The sequence below is a fragment of the Balaenoptera physalus genome (genome assembly GCF_965194825.1).
Source record: "Balaenoptera physalus genome assembly, chromosome: 6".
Classification (NCBI taxonomy): domain Eukaryota; kingdom Metazoa; phylum Chordata; class Mammalia; order Artiodactyla; family Balaenopteridae; genus Balaenoptera; species Balaenoptera physalus.
This window is the reverse complement of record NC_138885.1, coordinates 4,271,518-4,291,158: the sequence shown is the minus strand read 5'-3', so window position 1 is coordinate 4,291,158 and position 19,641 is coordinate 4,271,518. Positions and strand designations below refer to the sequence as shown.

Here is a 19,641-nt window from a genome sequence, read left to right as displayed (position 1 = left end):
CTTGGGCCTAGGGTTTTTCTCTTTAACAAGGTCCACCTGGGCTCATAACTCACCCACATGTCTTCCATTGCATTCTGTTACTCAAAGCAAGATTCAAATGATGGGAATGTAGATTCCACTCTTAAAAGAAAAGGCTGAAAATTAACCTGGCAATGGGGCGTGAGTGACACAATTGTGGCACACAGGACACAGTTTTGCCAGCAGTTGACCAGAATCCATTGTATACCAGCAAGAAATGGGCTATTTTATATCTTTGGCATGAATTCCTATTGAACACATAGATCTGAATTACTGAACATTGAATTATCCGCACAGCACTCTGAAGGGAATCTCCATAGAGAAGAATACTATTCTTTACTCTGGAATGAATTCTACCAAGTTTAACTCCAGAAATCACCCAAGTACTCCAGATATTTTCTGGCCTCCTGACTTACTAGGAAATCTTCAAACCTAAAGGGGTTGAAGGACAAAGGAGAGTGGGACACTGAGGAAGGAGACCTGAACTTAGTAGTTAAAGCAGAGCACAATGATATTTGTCCTTAATGGCAAGCAGAGTCCTTTCCTTACAAAAATAATGTAAATGCCTACTAGAAGGGATTCCACAAAGCTGCCTAAAATATTGATAAAAGGATGCATTCAGTTATGCAGAAATTCCTTTGTGTAAGAAATGCCATACCAGGAGGAGGCTGTAAAATTATTAATCAGCCCAGTTGTTTCCAGATTCAGAGCAATAAGAAGGCTGGATTCCCACGGCAATATTTTCTCATGGAAGATTCCCGTCATATTCCCATTGCAATGCTGTTGAAGCCAGGTTCGAGTGCCTGATGCACAGTGAAGCTGAACAAACTGGAACGTAGGAGTTAGTAGCAGAGAAAGGTTTATTAGTCAAGGAGGCGCCTACCCAGATGATGGGAGACTTACACTCATCTCAAATCTATCTTGCTGGCTGGCTGGGGTGCAAGGTTTTTAGAAGTAAAAAGGTAAAGTGGGGGGAGTCTTTGCAATTTCAGCTTCCTGATAAGGCCTCCGATGCAGACTTCCCGGCACCATCTTGTGACTCAATGTGTCAGTGGTGATTGTGATTGATCTATGTGTTCCTGCAAAGCAAACCAGTAAATCATGATCTTGTCATCCCTTAACTTCTCTCTAGAAGAAACGAAGGCAATGGTCAAGACATTTTATTATTTTTTATTTATTATTATTCCTGATGGTTCAGGAGTTTCAGTTCTTAATCCACCCTCCCTGGGTCAATTTTAAGTCTGCTTCGGGCCAGCCAGTTGAAGCCATGGGACATTATCTTGATAGTTTGGGGTCATAAATCAAGGCATGAGTTAGTTAACAATCATGGAAAAGATTATGTTGGACATGCTTCTCGTTTGTTTCTGCGTTCCCTCACTTCCTTAGTTAGTAACTGAATCTGCTCTTTGGAACTCAGGGAAGGTCTAGGAGACTAAAGTCTTTTCACAAACACGAGGCAGGCAGAGGACATGAGGGCAGGGTGGTCTGTTCTGGGAAGGCCCCATAAGATTCTGCTGGGCTACAATATAATATAATTTGCATTGATAAGAAAGAATAAATTTTATTTCTAAATATGATTTAAATAAGTTGCATTACTGTTATGCCAAACTACATTCCTTTCCTTAATACCTCTGCTAGGAAAGAGTTTCTAGGAAGAGAGGGCTTTAACCTCAATAAATTTCTCATTCAGAAATAAAATATTTGTACGTTGTATTTTATCCTGGCAAACATAATATCCTTCCCCTCTGGTTCTTTTGAATCTTAAGTAGAAAAGTTACTACTAGAATCTGATTAGGGCATAGTTCACTCTCAAGTTCACTGAAAAGGCAAGGATGGCAAAGGGTATAATGATTCTAGGTTGTGTGCTTTACACTGCTCAAGTCATTTTTATTTCTTTCCATCCTGTCTTGTCAAACATGGGTACTGAAAATAAGAAATTTCAGTAACCAACTTCATTTTATGAGAATATATATATATATATGATATGATACTGGGATTTTTCTAAAAACAGAGCAATTCCATCCTCTGTTAGAAAAACAGTGTAACATCAAGACCAAAGTTCTTTACTGGCTATTTATAGTTGCAGAAGAGGAAAACTTTAGTCAGTAGGGACCTAAAACTGAGGAAAGCTGTATTCAAGGGATTGCTTTTCTGAAAAAGAAAGGGGATAGATATCAGACTCAGCATTTTATTTTGTTACCACTAAGAAGCTTTGAAATATAATATTCTCTGAAGGTTCCTGGAAGAAAACTTTTCCAGGAATTTTTTTTCCTCACATTTTTCCTTTCAGATCTGACAAGGTCTTCAAATTCTAAATAAGAAAGCATTCATACTACTGTAACAGAACAGGGCCCTATGGGATCTTCCCAGGACAGACCCCACCCCATCCCATGTCCTCCACCTGCCTCTTGTCTGTAGAAAAATTTTAGTCAAAGAATAAATTTAATCAGAGAAATGAGAAAATGAAGAAACAAATGAAAACAGTCCAACAAGAAAAAACAGTAATAGTTTAGCCATTAAACAAAGTCAAGGACCTTTAGTTTCTCCTCAAGGGCTGTGGATAATATTCTGAGCCATATCCTTTGAGCCGTTTTGCAGATACTGAAACCCCCACCAAGTGGAAGAAGTTAACTACAAGATAACCAGACTATAGCCTTGACATAAGCTGCTCCATCTTACACAAATCCAAGAACTGGCCTAAAGGAAATGAGAACAAACTGACCCTGGAGTTGAAGATTAACTGTACTTAAAACAGCAAGATGATGCTGATCAGACCACTGCATGATCAATTTCAAGATGATGGTCAGGGCTGACTGTGCTGCTTGGCACATAGGCTCCTCCCTCTACCTGTGCACCCCTGAAACTCCCCTTTAAAAGCTCTTGTCCCCTGATGGGCTGTGAGTAGTTGGTTCTTTGGGACATGAGTCCACCTTCTCCCCAGGATTGCTGTCTTCTTTCAAAAAGCTATCTTTCCTTCTACCCAACACTTATCTTTCAATATTGGATTCTTGAGCAACTAACAATGAAATCTGAGTTCACTAACACTACTTTGTCACACCAGGAGACCAAAGGAACATATATTTTTAATGAAATGCAAAATTCTCTTCAACAACAGAATGGAAGCAGCCCATAACCAGATAGCAAACAATCCAGAGATACCTGTAGACAAAGGCTGCCCTCTCAGATCAGTAGAGACAAATGGGTCACATGCCCTGAGCTATGGGTTGAGTCAGGGTAGAGGAAGGGAGTCAGGACAAGCCCATGGTGCAAGCCCTGCAGAAATAAGAGGCCAAGGCAGCCATTAAATAAAGACTTTCTCACTGTGATGGGAGATCATGTGCTTCCTATTTCCGAATGGAGACTTTAAAATATGCAGTTATTTTCCGTTTTTGTTTTTAACATTTCCTTCAATATGGCCCTTCCTCTGGTTAGTAAGAGGAATTGCTTCCATGTTGCCTTGAAGAAAATTAGGTTGCTGTCACAGGAATGCAAGGAGAAAGAAAACGTCTGATGTTCTGCTATTTTATATTTTCAAAATGGGCTTTTTTAAGTCCAGCTCAGATGGTTGTTTTGAAATGCAATCCCTTTAATTTGAAAGAGATAAAATTTGCTGAATGAAGACAAAGCCCTAGAAAATAAGAATGAGAAGCCTCTGACAGAAGTGGTGATACCCTGCCAAGGAATAGGAGGGAGAGAACAGAGAATGACACAGACCACCCTGTCCCAGGAGAAGAGACACGATTCATTCTGCCTGAGAGAGGAGAAGAGGGTGAACTGAGGGCTGATCTTGGAGGTACTTATAGCTTCAGGGATGAGGGGACCCTACCTGGGTTTGCTGATGGGGAATCAGAATCAGCATGGAGACACAGCATCCCTCACCAGCAGAGTAGGAGGGGGGATAATGAGAACAAAAGGGAATGGAAAGTCATTTCAAAAATCCTTTTTGGACTTAAACTTTGTAAAAGAATGGAACCCAGTTTCAGAAGGGAAGGGAAGTCCAGCAGTGGCAAATGAGACCCAGTGCTGGCTTGGGACTCATCTGGAGGAAATACTCTGAAGTAGAGCCTAGGATCCATATGAAGGCTGGAAAGAGAGCCCATGGCTGGCAATGAGCACCCAGAGCCAGAACAAGAGCTCCTGCGAGACCGATGGGCTGGAGTGGTCTCCACAGCACCCACTTCCCCTTCACATCAGCTGATGCCCACAGGCTGGATAATGACTCTCAGGGGAGGAAGGCTTGGCTGGAAGTTTAACCAGGGAGGGAGCCCACGGGTTTCTCACTGCATTAATGACAGCTGCTCATCTTCTGGGGCTGCCAGGTCATCTGAAATGTTTCTGTTGGAGGGAAATTCTGCCTGAACTTATGGCTGAGGCCTGAGCTCTCTTGATCGAGACAGGAAAGTTGGTGGGTCTGTGCTGGAAGGAAGTAGATCCTGCTGAGAAGTTAAGAAAACTGGGGATGAGCATGGTGGGATGAAGAAATGATTCTATTCTGCACCCCTTAGAAGGAGGGGTTCACTTAAGTGACAGATGCATTTGGATGGGCACACAAGTCTACTCAGGGGAGGATAGAATGGGAATAATTTTTATTTTTTAAATACTAAACTGAAGTCTCTAGGCCCTACATGGTGCTCCAGAGATAAGTGTCATGTGGAATCTACGTTTGTGCTTGGGAATCTGCTGAGGCCCTTTGGGGTTGCCCTGAGTGGACTCACCCTACTTCACATGGCAGAATACCCACCTGCAAACAGGGCGTCCATCTAACTCAGAAGAGGCTGATGTTACTGAAGGAGTCCCCAACCCCTGTCCTTGGATGAGACTCGCCCACTGGCAGGTGTCTCAGTCATGTGACAATGGGGAGGATGTATTGTTTTTTCACTTCACTGTACTGTACTCTGTCTTAACTTTATTTAGATTTAAGTTTTGGTAAAGACTATGGAGAATGAAATAAAATCAGGAATAAGTGGAGTGGGCACCTCTTTGCACCTGCTCCACTTCCTTTCTGGAATTAAAAAAAAAATCCAATTGGGCCAATGCCTGAGATAAAATTTGGAATATCTGGTATAATCACCATTAAATGTCTACTTTCCATGGGCTGAAGGTGACCTGCATCCCACATGTGCAAATTAAGGCAGATGAACTGGCTCGTGTGTGACCCATGTAATGGCAGCAGTAAGAGCAGGAATGGAATCAATGAGGGTTAATGACCAGGTGTGATTTCTTATTTCAATTCCATGAGTCTCTTAGAATTTTGTGAGTGGCTTAAACTTCAAGTGTCATTGCTGACCTGAGAAGTTGTGTGAATTGTACTTTATCAATGGGGGAATGGACGTGGGAGAGATGAGTCCAAGGTCAACAGTACCCAGAAGTGTCATTGGCTATAGACAGATCCAGAAACAGATACCAGATCATTGTTGGCTCTTTCAAAGCATGTATTAGCTGCTTGGATGCCTGATATGTTAGAGCTGCCCACCTAGACTTTAAATGCAGCCTTACCCACCTAGGTATCTGTTGGCCTTATAAGTGAGGAGGTGGTTGAGTGGTGTTTGGGCGGTGACTTGGATTCTAATTTACCAAACACCCTTTGCTGTGGGCTTGGTGAAGTGAAGCTCCTCAATACACAGTATTCTCTTTCTTCCTGGTCTGTTTCTGGATCCTTGTGACTATTTAGGTTCCACAAGTTTCATCTTTAGCAGCATCCTGTGCTTTTACCACAAACCACTAAAGATCACCTCCTTTCAAGGGGTCTCCTGCTTCTCCATCATCTGTGCTGGCCTAAGACTGCCCCCTGCCCAATGGCCCTTTCCAAGCCCTTTCCTTCTGACTCTCTCATGGCTAATACTCTGACCCACCAAATGTGAGACCTCCTCTTTCTGTTCCCCGCTCAGGGTGAGCCTTCTACTTCCGGGTGTGATTTTCCCTTGATAGTTTCTGTCTATAGCCACCACCAGGACCAAGCACGTGAGACTCCTTTCCATTCAACACTCAGCTCTGCTGGGGGCTCTGGGGCTGACAACACATGGATGTTGGGCGGGGGATTACACTGTGAATGCATTGGCCTTGGAAGGTCATATACATCCCTTTTGGATTTTTTTAAATGTAATGTGGAGATACCTAGTTGATCCAGCTGCTATCTTCATATATAGAATTCATAGATTTCTTCAAAGTAGGCAAACATCAGTGGCACAGTCTAACCATAAAGAAAGTTAAAGGCTCCATGGGCACCATGCAACAACCAGAAAAGAGAAGCTTTGATGAAAATCAAGGCAAGAACAGTGGTACTCCTCTTCTATCCAGCAGACAGAACTGTAATCAGCTCCTCACGGATTTAAACCTGCTCCTTTGGGTGCTCCTCTTGTCAATCTTTTGTTTTCCCTGGTCTTTGGTGACACCAGGGGCCTCCTCCTGCTGAGGAGGTTCCCTACACTTAAGAATCCTGGCCTGATTGTGAAGGGGACCCACATAAAGAGAGAATTGTGTGGGCAGCTTAGGCCAGTCTTGGGCTCTGAGGAGACTGGCTTGTCTCCTTAGCTTCCTCTCTCTGTGCAGTTCTTGTCACAGAGCACTGGGACATATGGGGACAAGGTCCATGGTGGGCTTAAAGCAGAGGGGTCAAGGAAGCTGTTTAGTTGGCCTTTCATGCAGACCTTAAGGCAGAGAGGAGACAGGAGCCTTGGAGCTTCTTCTGCTCAGTTAGGCAGATTCCCCAGAGTGGGCATTTCCCTGGAACCCATTGTGATGACAGGTGACTGAATCACAAAGATTTTGACGTCCTGCTTCTCTTGAATACTGATTATTTGGTTGAGAGTAAGAGAATATGAAAAATTATTTTACATACTCATGGATATCATATAGATCTCAAGGGTAGAAATTATTGCTTAGCTTAATAATTGACTAAAACAAAAACTAAACTCATTAATTATGATCACCATTTCCACTGCTCTGCCATAGTTTCTCTGCATCAGGCTTCTTTCCTGGCAGGAGCAGTAGAGATGTAATATTATAATTGACCTAGTTTCACACACATGCATTTCTGTGCTGTAGAAAAACAGCACATGTTTTCATTTATTCATAACCAAATTTGTTCTGATGGGTAATTAATGTGGGCTGGTTCTGTGTTCCTATGACATTTTACCTCTACCTCTCCTGTCCTGCACAACTCCCTTGACTTTGCAGTGATAACCATATGGCCCATGTCCCCACTGCATTGAAAGCTCTTTGAGGGCACGTTGATATATGTCATCTTAACATCTACCACAGAATCTGGGTTGGGAGTTGACAATATGGACAAAGAGGAGAGGAGGAGTTTCTAGGGGAAGTTTAGCTGAGAGTTCTCAAAAGCGCACCAAGCCAAGGGGAGAAAAAGAGGCATCAACAGTAGAGGTGAGGTCAAGAGCAAGAAACACTGGGTCATGCACCGACCTGCATCACCACGATGAGTGTAAGGGGCTTGTGAAGATGGCATGAAGTAGAGAAAGAGGATCAGGGGAATGAAGGAAAAATCGAGAGGGTCAGGGAACTCAATTCAATTCCTTAACATGGGGCAAGTGGTCAGCTGAAAGGGGCCACGTGACACCACCCAGTGCTGGTGTGTTCCTGACTCCTAGTGGAGAATTACTAGATGGATAAACAGAAGAATGAATATTCATTCTTCACACTGGTCGTTTTTGATAAGTAGAGTTATACATTTTGCTGAGTTGGCAGGGTTTAACCTGGACAGAGCTGTATGGAATGTAAAGTTGTCTTATTTCTCGAGATATTTTTACTTCACTTCTATTGTACTTGATATAATAACCATAGCTATCCAGGCTATTATGCCACAATAGACTACTTGATCAGTTCCAAGCTCTGATTCTTTTTTGCTCTGTGACATAGACACATTATAACCTCTCCATGCCTGGATTTCCTCATCTGTCAAATGGTCCTGATATGATCTAATTCAGATGGTTACTGAGAAGATTAGAGGAGATCATGAATGTGAGGTATTTATCATAGGGCCTGAATCAGTAATTTCTCAATACATATTAACCACTATCATTGTAGATGACTCATTAGGAAGGAAAAAAATGATGGAATTTTGGGAAGAAAAGCCCAGATCTGGGTTCTAAAACCACAGACAATTCTTAAAAATCATACATTCAAAATATCACTTAATTCAGTTATTTAGTCCTTTATCATTTTTTACCAATAATATTCTAGCAAATTCCCACCTGCTCTTTTTTTCTTCCTGTCTACCCTGATTCAAACTACTCACACTGCTATGAGTGTGTCCTTCTCAACCACAAGTCTCATCAGACTGCTCCTCTGTTTAAGAATATTGAATCCGCAGAGAAGAGTCTGAATATTTGCACTGATATCTAGGGCTCCCTGTCCTCCAGGCTCATCTTTGACCACTCAGGACCACAGGAGCAGTAGGACCAGGGGCCTGAGTCAGTCAGCTCTGCTCCTCTCCTGGCTGCAGTCCTAACAAACCCCAAATAATGCCTCTTTATTTCAGTCTGGTCTCTGCTTCTGAGACTATTAACAATGTATATAATAAAGGACAGGGAGAGCCACCTTTACACAAATTTAAGGCTACACTTAACAAATCTAATCCATGCTAGTGTTCCATAGAATTTGAGAGCATCTTGTTCTTCAGGAAAGGTACTATCTAACCAGAGGCATTATCTCCAATAGCTCTTCAATTATCCCAGTCTCTGGCTTTGAGAAGGGCACTGAATATTCTCTAATATATTCTCAGGGATACAAGAAAGAAAATTATTGAGACCTTTCCTGATAGATTTTCTGAAAAAGAGTTAATTAGCTATAAGAAAAATTCTCAGTTTCAACTCCAATGGAGGAGTAGCTGCATTGCTGGCAACTGTTAAAAAGCACTGAGTCTTTTCAACAAAAGCCTGACACCACTGGCATTTACTTTAAGGTCATCTTCAGCATCTGGAAAAAAGACCATAATGAAAAACCCCCAAATGTGCTATATTTAAATTTATCTGTAAAATTATTTTCGTAGGTAGTATTGTCTAAAGAAAATACTGTCCATTATATTTTGAAGGTTCCACTCTGTTTTCATCATCTCACACATGTGAACCTGAAGTTATCAGTGAACACAAAATACACCATCATCTCTCTAGGCTTCCCAACTAAACTGCACTGTGGGGTCATCTGCCCTACACATCCTTTTCCTGTGCCAATAGAGATTCTGAATTTATCACTATGTTGGTTTTATAGGTCTAGAAACCACTCAACAGACAATGAAGATGTCTAATGTTAATAGTCTTTAAAAACATAAACCAGATTTCTTTGTAAAATTATTAGTGAACTCTCTAAATGCAAAAGGGTATGATATGTGAATGAAAAATCCAAACGAAGTCAACATTGCTAAGAGAGCTCCCTAAAATTGAGTAGAAAGGCCTCTGAGGAAGGGGAGCTGCACATCTCAGCCTGGACAGAAAGTAAAGTTCGAGCACTTACACAAGCTCCAGAATGTCTACACAGTGTTCCAGAAACTCGAGATACCTGTCAGACTCTTCCATTTCCCTAAAAAATTGTGACAGCCTATCCCTTAAGAACAAATATTTTCTTTCTTGCATCAGAGCCAATCATAATTCCTAACAGGTGACTTTACAACCTTGTGGGGTTCACCTTTTTAAGTCCCTGACTCTTTTCCCTGGAACATTCTTGATTTTACCCAAACATCTGTCCCCCGAATTGCAATTCCTAAGACCCCAAATAAAGCTCTATGTTCTTTTCAGCCTCAATACCGATTATTGTTTGACAGATAATAAAGGCTAGATGATTTTATTTTTTAAATGTTTCCAGGTTTATTGAAATATAATTGACATATAAGACCCGTAAGTTTAAGGTGTACAAAATGTTGATTTTTTACACTTACATATTGCAAAATGCCTACCACCATAACATTAGCTAATACCTTTATCACACGCCATAATTATCATATTTTTGTGTGAAGGGAATTATCAACATTGACTCTCTTAGCAACTTTCAAGTACATATTATAGTATTATTATTTATAATCACTATGCTCTGCATTAGTTATGCAGGACAAATTTACCTTATAAGGGGAGGTTTCTACCCTTTGATCAGCATCTCCCCATTTCCCCCTCCCCCAACCCCTGGTAACAGCCATTCTATTCTGTTCCTATGAGTTTGACTTTTTTAGATCCCGCATACATGTAAGTGATATTATACAGTATTTTTCTTTCTCTACCTGACTTGTATCATTTGGCATAATTCCCTAAGGGACATACATGTTGTCACAATGGCAGGATTGTCCTCTTTCTTGTGGCTGAATTATACATCTATCTCTATATCTATATCTACCTATCTATCTATACTTATCAATCTATCTCTATCTCATGTCTTTTTTTTTTTTTTTTTTTTTGGCTGCACTGTGCAGCATGTGGGACCTTAGTTCCCCAACCAGGGATCAAGCCCATGCCCTCTGCATTGGAAACACAAAGTCTTCACCACTGGACCACCAGGGAAGTACCTATTTCATTTTTTCTTTATCCATTCACCCCTTGATGAACACTTAGGTTGTTTCCATATCTTGACTACTGTGAATAACACTGCAATGGACATGGGAGTACAGACATCTATCAGAGATTCTAGTTTTATTTCCTTTGGATATATACCCAGAAATAGGATTCTTGGAAGGGTAGACAATTTTAAACCGTTATTTTCAAAGTCCTTCTGAGGTTATACAATTAATTATTCATTGTTTTTAAATATATGTAATTTGGATCAAAACTACTGCATATGAATTAAGGGAATATATCACACTCAGGTTTGGTTCTGGCTAAAACTACAACAAAAGCACTCCCATGAATACTCTGGAAGAAGAGAGATGTGTTGCCAGAGAGTGTGCCCACAGGATGATTGTCCACTGCAAGCTCTTCATGGCTCCAACACTTCCACAAGCCGCCTGCAGTCAGTAAGTCATTCAGCAAACAGTCAATACAATTTCCTATACACTAGGCATACCTAAGACCTAGCCGATCCGAAGATGAACATAGTTCTTACAGACAACTTAGGGGACAAAGCAGATAAAAATATAACTATTCCAACAAGACAAGTACTATTGGAAGGGAAGAAAGATGCTAATTGTGCCTGGGGAGCCTAAACTAGTCTAACAGAGGAGAGAACATGTCGCAAACGAGAGGTGAAGATGATTCCAAGCAGACGGAGCAAAATGGGTGAGACAGGCATGAAATGCTTGGCCAATTTGGTGGCACAGTTGTTCACTCAGCTCGACCCGGGTGTGTGTAGTGAGCTGAGAGGGATGGACATATATTTTCTGCATGTCTGCATGGACATGTCTGTAGAACACAAATGGTGCAGGGTCTAAATTATAACAGTAATGCTCATGGCCACCAATGATTATGTATCAACTATGCTCTCAGCACTGTGTCAAGAGCTTTATGTGCTTCTGACAACTGCACAATGAAGCATTATTTTCTTTGTTTTATTGAAGAGTAAGCACGCTTACAGAGGATTAAGCAAGTTTCCCAAGTGGTAGAGCTAGGATGTGGCCAGTTGTGTTCAATCATAAACTTTAGAATGACATGTTCTAAAGGGCTGCTTTACCCCTTTTAAATGGGGGAGTTTGTAAAAGATCAGGCCTGGAGGAAGAACACAGCTTGTAAGTTGCTTTTAATTTTACCAGCCAGGCCAGGAGGAGCCATACAAGGGCTCCACTAAACAAATAAGGTGATCAGTTGCCTTTTAGGAAGATTGCTCTATAAGCAGCCTGGAAACCAACTGAGCAGGGGCCAGTGTAGAGGCCAGCAGGGTCATTAGAGGCCCAACCAGGACAGAGATGGTGAGAGCCTGAACTAAGGCAGTAGAAGTCAGGGTGGAGAGTGGGGATGGATCAGGAAATATTTAGGTAGTAGAATTGGCAGAACCTGGTATCCTGGTGTGATTCTTTAGAAACACATTCAAACTCCATGGCAAAATACAAGGTAGAGGGTGTAGGTTTCTGCACCTAGACTCCTTCTGAGATCCAGCCAAGAAGGGTCCCTCCCATGGGCTCCACATTCTAGAAGTGCCTATGCACAAAGAAATACATACCTTAAAGAAACTCTGCCCCCAGGACATGGCACTCAGCAGACTGGTGACCTGCAGCCGAAAACCTAAACACCTACTTAGGTTCCAGGAAAATGCTTTTCTCAGCTCTTTTTGGTCCTCTGTCCCCAAAACAAAAGGTAATTGTGTCTGAATACAATGAAGGATCTCGGTTGTGCTAGGGCTGGTGCCAAACAGCGTTGTGAAGTGGGGGTGTTGAGCAGTGAAAGCTCTGAGCTGTGAGAAAAGATGTTGATCCACTTGTCACACCTTCCTCTCAGCAGGAGGGGCAGGGACTCTCACTCAGCACAGGATCCTGGCCACGAGTGCCCACACACATTTTCCTGCTTCTCTTTGTCTAGGATGTTTTCAGAGACACTGGACTCAGCGCGTGATTCTCCACAGCTGTGCACGGCAGCAGAGCAAGATCTGGCATTGTCATTAGTTTCATGTTATCATCCGAGCCAGGAGGAGCCATGCCAGGCGTCCACTAAAGGAATAAGGTAATCAGCTGCCTTTTAAGAAGATGACTCTATACACAGCATGGAAACCAACCAAGCAGGGGTCAATGTAGAGGCCAGCAGGGTCGTTAGAGGCCCAGCCAGGATGGTGAGAGCCTGAATGAAGACAGTAGAGGGGAGATGGAGAGAGGGGATGGAGCAGGACCTATTTAGGTCCTAGAATTGGCAGAACCTGGTATCCTGGTGTAAGTCTCTAGAAACACCATCCAACTCCACGGCAAAATACAAGGTAGAGGGTGTAGGTTTCTGCACCTAGAATCATCCCGAGACTCAGGCAAGAAGGGCCCCTCCCATGGGCTCCACATTCCAGAAGGGTCTGCTGGTAACCAAGACACAAAGAAATACATTCCTTAAAGAAACTCTGCCCCCCGGAACCTGGCACTCAGCACACTGGTGACCTGCCACCCATAACCCTTCAACACCTACTCAGATTCCAGAGAAATGCTTTGCTCAGCTCTTCTTGGCCCTCCCTCTGTCCACAAAACAAAAGTTAATGGTGTCTGAATACCATGAAGGCTCTCGGGTTGTGCTAGGGCTGTTGCCCAACAGTGATGTGAAGTGTGTGTGTTGGGGATGTGGAGGGTGTTGAGCAGGGGAAGTCTGGGGCTGGGGGAAAGATGTTGATGCACTTGTCACACCTTCCACTCAGCGGGAGGACCAGGGACTCTCACTCAGCATGGTATTCTGGCCACGAGTGCCTGCACCCATTTTCCTACTCCTCTTTGTCTGGCATGGTTTCAGAGACACTGGACTCAGTTTGTCACTCTCCACAGCTGCACGTGGCAGCACAGTCAACTTTTCACGTAGCTGCTCCATTCCTGTCCACGTGCATCCAGACTGGGCTCAAGGACAGGACACTAGTCTTGACATCACCGTGTCGCTCCAGGGGCAGATTGCTGAAATGGTGAAATCTCAGTCTAGGAGATAGTCATCTATGAGACAATAGGCTTTGCAATATTTCCAAGAGGATGCTAGTTGGTCATCTGCAATTCTATTTCATCTTAAACATACCATGTTAAACTTGTTGTTGGCCTCCAAGTCAAAGGGCTGCTTGAAGAGTTTGACCAGCAATTCTAGATGCTCCTGGCCTAGCAGACAAAAGTTTTTCAAATGAAAAGAACTAAAACACAATCTAAAGACTGACCTAACTCAAGAAGTGTGTTTCACTTGGCATGGCTGTGTCTGAAGGCTCCTGCGACCTCCATGCGGGCAGCCTGGGAACCACATTTCTGAGACTCCCGCTCCCCCGTGTGACCCCAGGATAGATCTGGTGCAAAGAGAAACATGGGTGGAATGTAGACATTGGAAGTGAAGCCACAGCCACGGCTCTCTGCAGGTTGTCGCCATCCCACGTGGTGACAGAAGGGTGCAGAGGTGCAAGGTGGAAGGCTGCCCATGCCCTCCTCTGCCCTGCATCTGGCTGGTATTCCCAGGGGGTGCCCTCTGGACGATAGTGACCCAGGCCACCCCTGGCCACCCAGCTGCAGATCTGCCAAGTGATACCTGCAGCTTCCTGCAAGTCTCTCCATGGCTCCCCTGTGGCCCCGCATTGGAGGCCGCGTTTCCCTGCGAGTGCTGACAGGTCGATCCATGCCAGGTGCTCAAAGGACTGGGAGTCATAGCCTTCCCTCCCTTCCCTCCTCTGCAGCCCAGCCCTGCACAGCTGCTCCCAGTCTTCTGGAAGGTCCAGTTCCTGGAACAGGGTCTTCATTCCTGTGACTTCCGTGATGTCCCTGCTTCCATGACACAGACTGACTACACTGTCCTGCCAATATGACACACACAGAAACCCTATGTGAAAATCATGAGGCTAACAGCATAATTAGTCCTCTGAAAAATGAAATCAATAAAGATATCGTATTAAACATAATTATATATAAATGTATATAAGATATACATAATCATATATATATGACTGTATTATTCACACAAGCATTGCCAGCCAAGCAGAACCCCAGATCTCTGTAATAATTAAGTCCCTGGTGATGTTTTGCTGTCATACACAAACCGTAGTTGTACGGTATATAGACACATATAAAGACGTGTGTTTGTCAAGATAGGAGAATAAAACAAACACATCCTATTTAACAGAGATGAACTAGTGTCATGATGTAGACATGGGGACATGAGCTTCCATTCATGCTCCTGCCCAGGCCCTGCAAGAGTTGGGGGACCATCTCTTTTATACTTTTATGGGCCGCTCACTGTACCAAGTTCCTAGTCACTTCAAGTAGCCCTCACTCTAAATCCACACTGTAAAGGATGGTCCTCCTTCCTCTGTGGCACCACATTCCTGCCGGCCTTTTTAACTGTGCATGTCCTTGCATCACTGGAGGGTGGGGTAAGGAGCCAGCCCTCTGCGATGAGTTTAGGAAAAAGATGTTCTGTTGTTCCCACCCCTGGACCCCGAGAATGAAGGAATCCTCATTTATCTTTCTATACTTTATATGTGTCCTACATTTTATTTCACCATTTTTCTTTATCCACGAGAGCTCACTGGTGTCCCCACTCTCTGTATGAATAGTATTCACACACACATCAAAAGTGAATTTATTTTAGCTTCTATAGGATGCCATCAAAAGTGAATTTATTTTAGCTTCTATCAGATGGCATATCCAGATAGATCATTTTGGTCAGAAAGCACAAAAACATAGCCAAGTCAAGTGAGTGCTGAACCAGAGTCATTTAGGAATCCTATTAGGTTACAAAATTGGAAGTAGCATTTGTTCTAAAGTATTTATTTTTATGTTTTAAGTTTAACTTGCCAGCAATGCAGATCCCATGAAAGTAGTCAGAGATCTTTTCTCCATAAGCACTGCTGTTACCTAATGCAAGTTCGGGTGCCTGAAGCACAGTGAGGCCAAATAACCCAAAGCCTCAGAGTTTGGGGCAGGGAAAGTTACTGCAAGGTTTAGCAGGGAGGGTCATGCCCGCCCCCCAAACCCCGAACGGTTTCAGGAAAGCATTTTTAAAGGCCAGGTGAGGGAGGAGCATGGCTGGTTGTTGCAAACTTCTTGGTGTCCACACAGGTCAGGTCACGACATTCCTATAAACCTCCAACAAGACAAATCTTGGAATAAAATTTGCTCTGTTCTGCAAATTTGTTACCTCTATTTGAATGTAAACGTGTTATACCCTTAAAGGTCAGATTGAGAATTGTGTATTTCAGGCTATACAACATTCTTAACTTGAAACAAAAGCAATAGAATACAAAGTTTAAAGTAAAAGAAACAGATCTAATATGGAGTTCAATATCTTCTTCCCTAATGTCGTGCTCCGAACGTGGGTTGGAAAAGAATTTCCAGACATGAGGCAGAATGTAAAGAAGAATGTAAAGAAGATAGAATTTATTAGAGGGAAGGGTCGCTGCCAGAACAGAGGGCCGACCTCCTAGTAGTCTGGGAGAGTCGAGCCTGAACATATGCTATCGATCAGTTTTTATAGCTAAAAAACAAAGGAATGGTCTGAGGTGAAAATTTCATTTACTGATTGGTCGAGACACATATACCTTTCTTCTATAGTGTGGGAGTGGGGCGGGGCAGATGCCTTTCCTTATTTGGGACAGGTCCCGTTGCCAAGGTGAGCGTTGCCCAGGTGGGCTCAGGAATTCATAACCATGGAAACATGGTGAGGAGGGCTGGTAGGGTTTCAGAGTGTAACTCTGAAACTTTCAGGTAGGGTCGTCCTTTGTCCTCGAAGCACTATTGTCCTTGGAGTACCACACCTGTGACACTTCTAGAAGCAGCAAGATGTACACTTGGTGGAAGCTGAAGGTAAAACATGAAGATGGTGATTCAACGGTCTAACCCAGCGATAAGCGTGGTCACGTGTCGTCTAGAGTCTAACGTTAGTCCCTGGAGGGGAGCAGTGCGAACAGGAGCGTGACTGCAGTTTGGAGATGGAAACTTGTGAGCAGCGACAACCAGCAGGAAACGTCCATCGTCATCATTGTCGTCATCGTTATCCATCTCCATAACACTCAGCAGGATCTTTGAGCCTGGGTCCCACCACCCACCCACCCCACATTCCCAATTTAATACTCTTCGCCAAAATGCTACACTATGTTTAGAAAATTCAGAAACACAGGCAAACATCGTTTCTCAAAAATACAAATCAATGTTTTTCTTTTCCTAAAGGAAAGCTCTGTTGTTCACTGTCATCAACTCTCACACTGAGGATGAAAGAAGATATTTCATCTCTTTCTGTGATCATCATTTTGCCAGCCCAGGATACATTCATTTGAGGTTAAATATTAAGAGAGAAGGGAATTTTAAAAGCTTCAAAACACAGACACTCATTGTGTATTCTCATTTATCCTATTTATGTATTTGTTCATTCAACAAATATGGACTTATCCTCGACTTTGTGTCAGGCATAGGCTGCAGAAATAACAGAAAGCAGAAAAAAATAGACACGCTTCTGCCCTTTTAGAGTTTAGTGTCCAGTGAGAGGGATGCATCATTTCAAAAATAATGACAGAGATACATGTAAAATGGCCACTGTTTCATGCTACAAATGCTAATGCTGTTAGACCTGCATAGGCGTGGCTACACTAAGGAAGACTAGAATAGGGAAATTCCACTCCAAGTCTGATGGTTTCCTACAAATCTGTGACAGTTTTTGCCTCAAAGAACACTCATATTTTAAATTTTCATTTGGAAATGGAATTTATACACTTTCACAACTTCATTGAACAATCTTACAGCTGCTTTCTTTTCCACACAAGTTAGAAGTTCTCCCAAGCTGGTTCCAGAAAATGCCTTTTGCTCTTCAATTATGAGTCAGGGAAAAGTAGTACCCTGTTTTTCACAAGAAGATTTTCTTCCAAATCCCACTTATCCTATAAAATAAAGAATAACAATTATTTTAATGTTTAGCATAAGTGTCCTGGACTATTTTACTTCCATTATTTTAAGAAAATTTAATTTCTACCAGACTGACACTGTCCTTTAAGGACCAAGCTAAACATCTAGTTAGCCAAAATTCCAAATATTTTGTGACTAGGAAACACAAAGTGAAGTGTCATAGATTTATTTATTTATTTCATCAGACAGCAGTCATCACTTCTAAGAATATTCAAACACCGCTGACCCTTGAACAACAAAGTCGAGATCTGTGCTTGTGTGTGAGAGACTCATGGGTGGATGTTTTCCACAGATGTGCACTATCACACTGCAGGATCGGTGGTTGCTGTGTCCCAAGAGGTGGAAGTGCAGATACAGAGCCCTGACTGTGAAGTTATCCATGGATTTTCACAGTGTGTGGGGTCGCCCCTAATCCCCCATGTTGGTTGTTCAACAGTCAACACTAGTTTATAGATCAGAGAGGATATCATCATGTGTTCAATATTAATAACTTTTCCAAATATCTTTATCTTTTTAAAAGGAAGAGATCATGTAATCCATTTCTTAAAATGATACTGGGAACCTACTGCCCCAGCACATGAATTATCCCTACAGAACACAAGATCCCTGAGAAGGAAGAGCCCTGAACACTGAGACACCATGAAGGTAGGCTTTTAGAGGATATTTTCTGCTTCTCCAGCTTGAGGTAAAACATGGGATGACTGTGACTACCTATCCCATTCAAGTTTGTAAAATTGGAGCCCCCATGACACATACCACCAGAAAGTCTTTCCTTCTGGGCCCCGGGCCCCTCCCTTCAGTGAGCCCCAAGAGAGAGGGAGGAAGGGGAGGGAATGGTTTGCCTGGTGCCACCAGGCCTGTGTGTCACCCTAAAGCTAAGGGCAGCCATTGCCACTGCCAGAATAATGCCCCCAGTTCCCGGGGAAGCTCATTCGAGGTCTCCTCCTGTGTGTTTAGTGCATCACCTCGATGGTGCCCTCAGGACTAGTCACCTGAGGAAACTGTCCAGGCAAGCCAACCTGCCTAAGAATGTGGCCTCCTTCTTTTAAGAAGCGGAAAACTCACCCGCTGCTCCCTCTGTTGTTGTTGTTGATAAAGGGTCTACGATAACTCCATCTATAGGAATTCTTGGCAGTTTTATGTTCAAGATCATTTCTTTTCCTGCCATGGATTGAAAACTCCTTGGACCATGTTAGCTGTTACAGATTCAATAAGTCCAGTACTTCATAGGTTTTGTCATGTATTTAGAAGGGGAATCACCATCAAGTTGCTAAAATGAGGACCAAGTGTCTTTCAGACATAGAGATGGAAATAAATGGTGCTCTGCTGGGTGTTCGATGAGAGGTGCCCAGGATTCCTTCACCCAGCCCTCCCTTTGTTCCCTCACCCTTCCTGGAAAATTGACACACACACCACCACCACACACACACACACACACACACACACACACACACACACACACAGAGAACTCTGGGTTTGCTATTTGCTGTCCATGACTTCACGTGCCTTTTGGGCATGGCTGATAGAGATGGACATGAAGCAGCAGGACAGCAAGCTGGTCTCTCAGCCTAGAGAATTTTCACAAGTGAAATATGAGAACCTGGGCTGGGACAGCCATCCCTGCCCTGGGCCCGTAGAGGGGGGAGGTGGAGACGAGGGACACAGAGAGAGGCGGAGAAAGGAGGCTCACGAGGCCTGGGAGAGACGGGGGTGGGGCTGGGATGGGGATGGGGTGGAGCTGGGGTGGAGCCGCTGACCGACCTCGTTCCGGTTCCCAGTCCCCCTGCGGCTGAGAACCTGCCTTTGCTTCCTGCCCTCAGTTGTGTGAGAGGATACCAACACATCATTTCAGTCTGTTTGTGTGTTTGTTTTTGCTTATTCGTTTTCTGGACGAGGCCAAAGAACCCTTCCAGTGGAGGTGTGTGTACAAAGGATCTGACAGGATGGGAGGGTGCGGGTCAGTCCCTGTGCCAAGATATCCAGAGAATCTGTCGTAGCTGAGACTCAGGCCTTTTTCTGAAATAGGCCAAGAGAGTTCAGCTTTGATCATACACTGCCAAGTAGTCATCACAGATGTCTCCTGGAAGGGACTAAGTTGCAGGAGCCAGCGTGGCCCGCAGCCCTCATACCTCAGCTCGGCAGGCAGGCAGGCA

At 43.4% G+C, this 19,641-nt stretch overlaps 2 long non-coding RNA genes across 2 annotated transcripts in view; one reads left to right on the top strand and one right to left on the bottom strand.

Moving 5' to 3' along the window:
- Nucleotides 1–19,641, top strand: part of LOC309662709 — a 435,223-nt gene that overhangs the window by 265,062 nt on the left and 150,520 nt on the right. The gene's annotated exons all lie outside the window — the stretch shown is intronic.
- Nucleotides 955–19,641, bottom strand: part of LOC309662705 — a 41,920-nt gene continuing 23,233 nt past the window's right edge. The window contains exon 2 of the long non-coding RNA XR_014264900.1: nucleotides 955–19,249. This is a non-coding gene — a long non-coding RNA (uncharacterized lncRNA). The remainder of the gene's footprint in view (nucleotides 19,250–19,641) is intronic.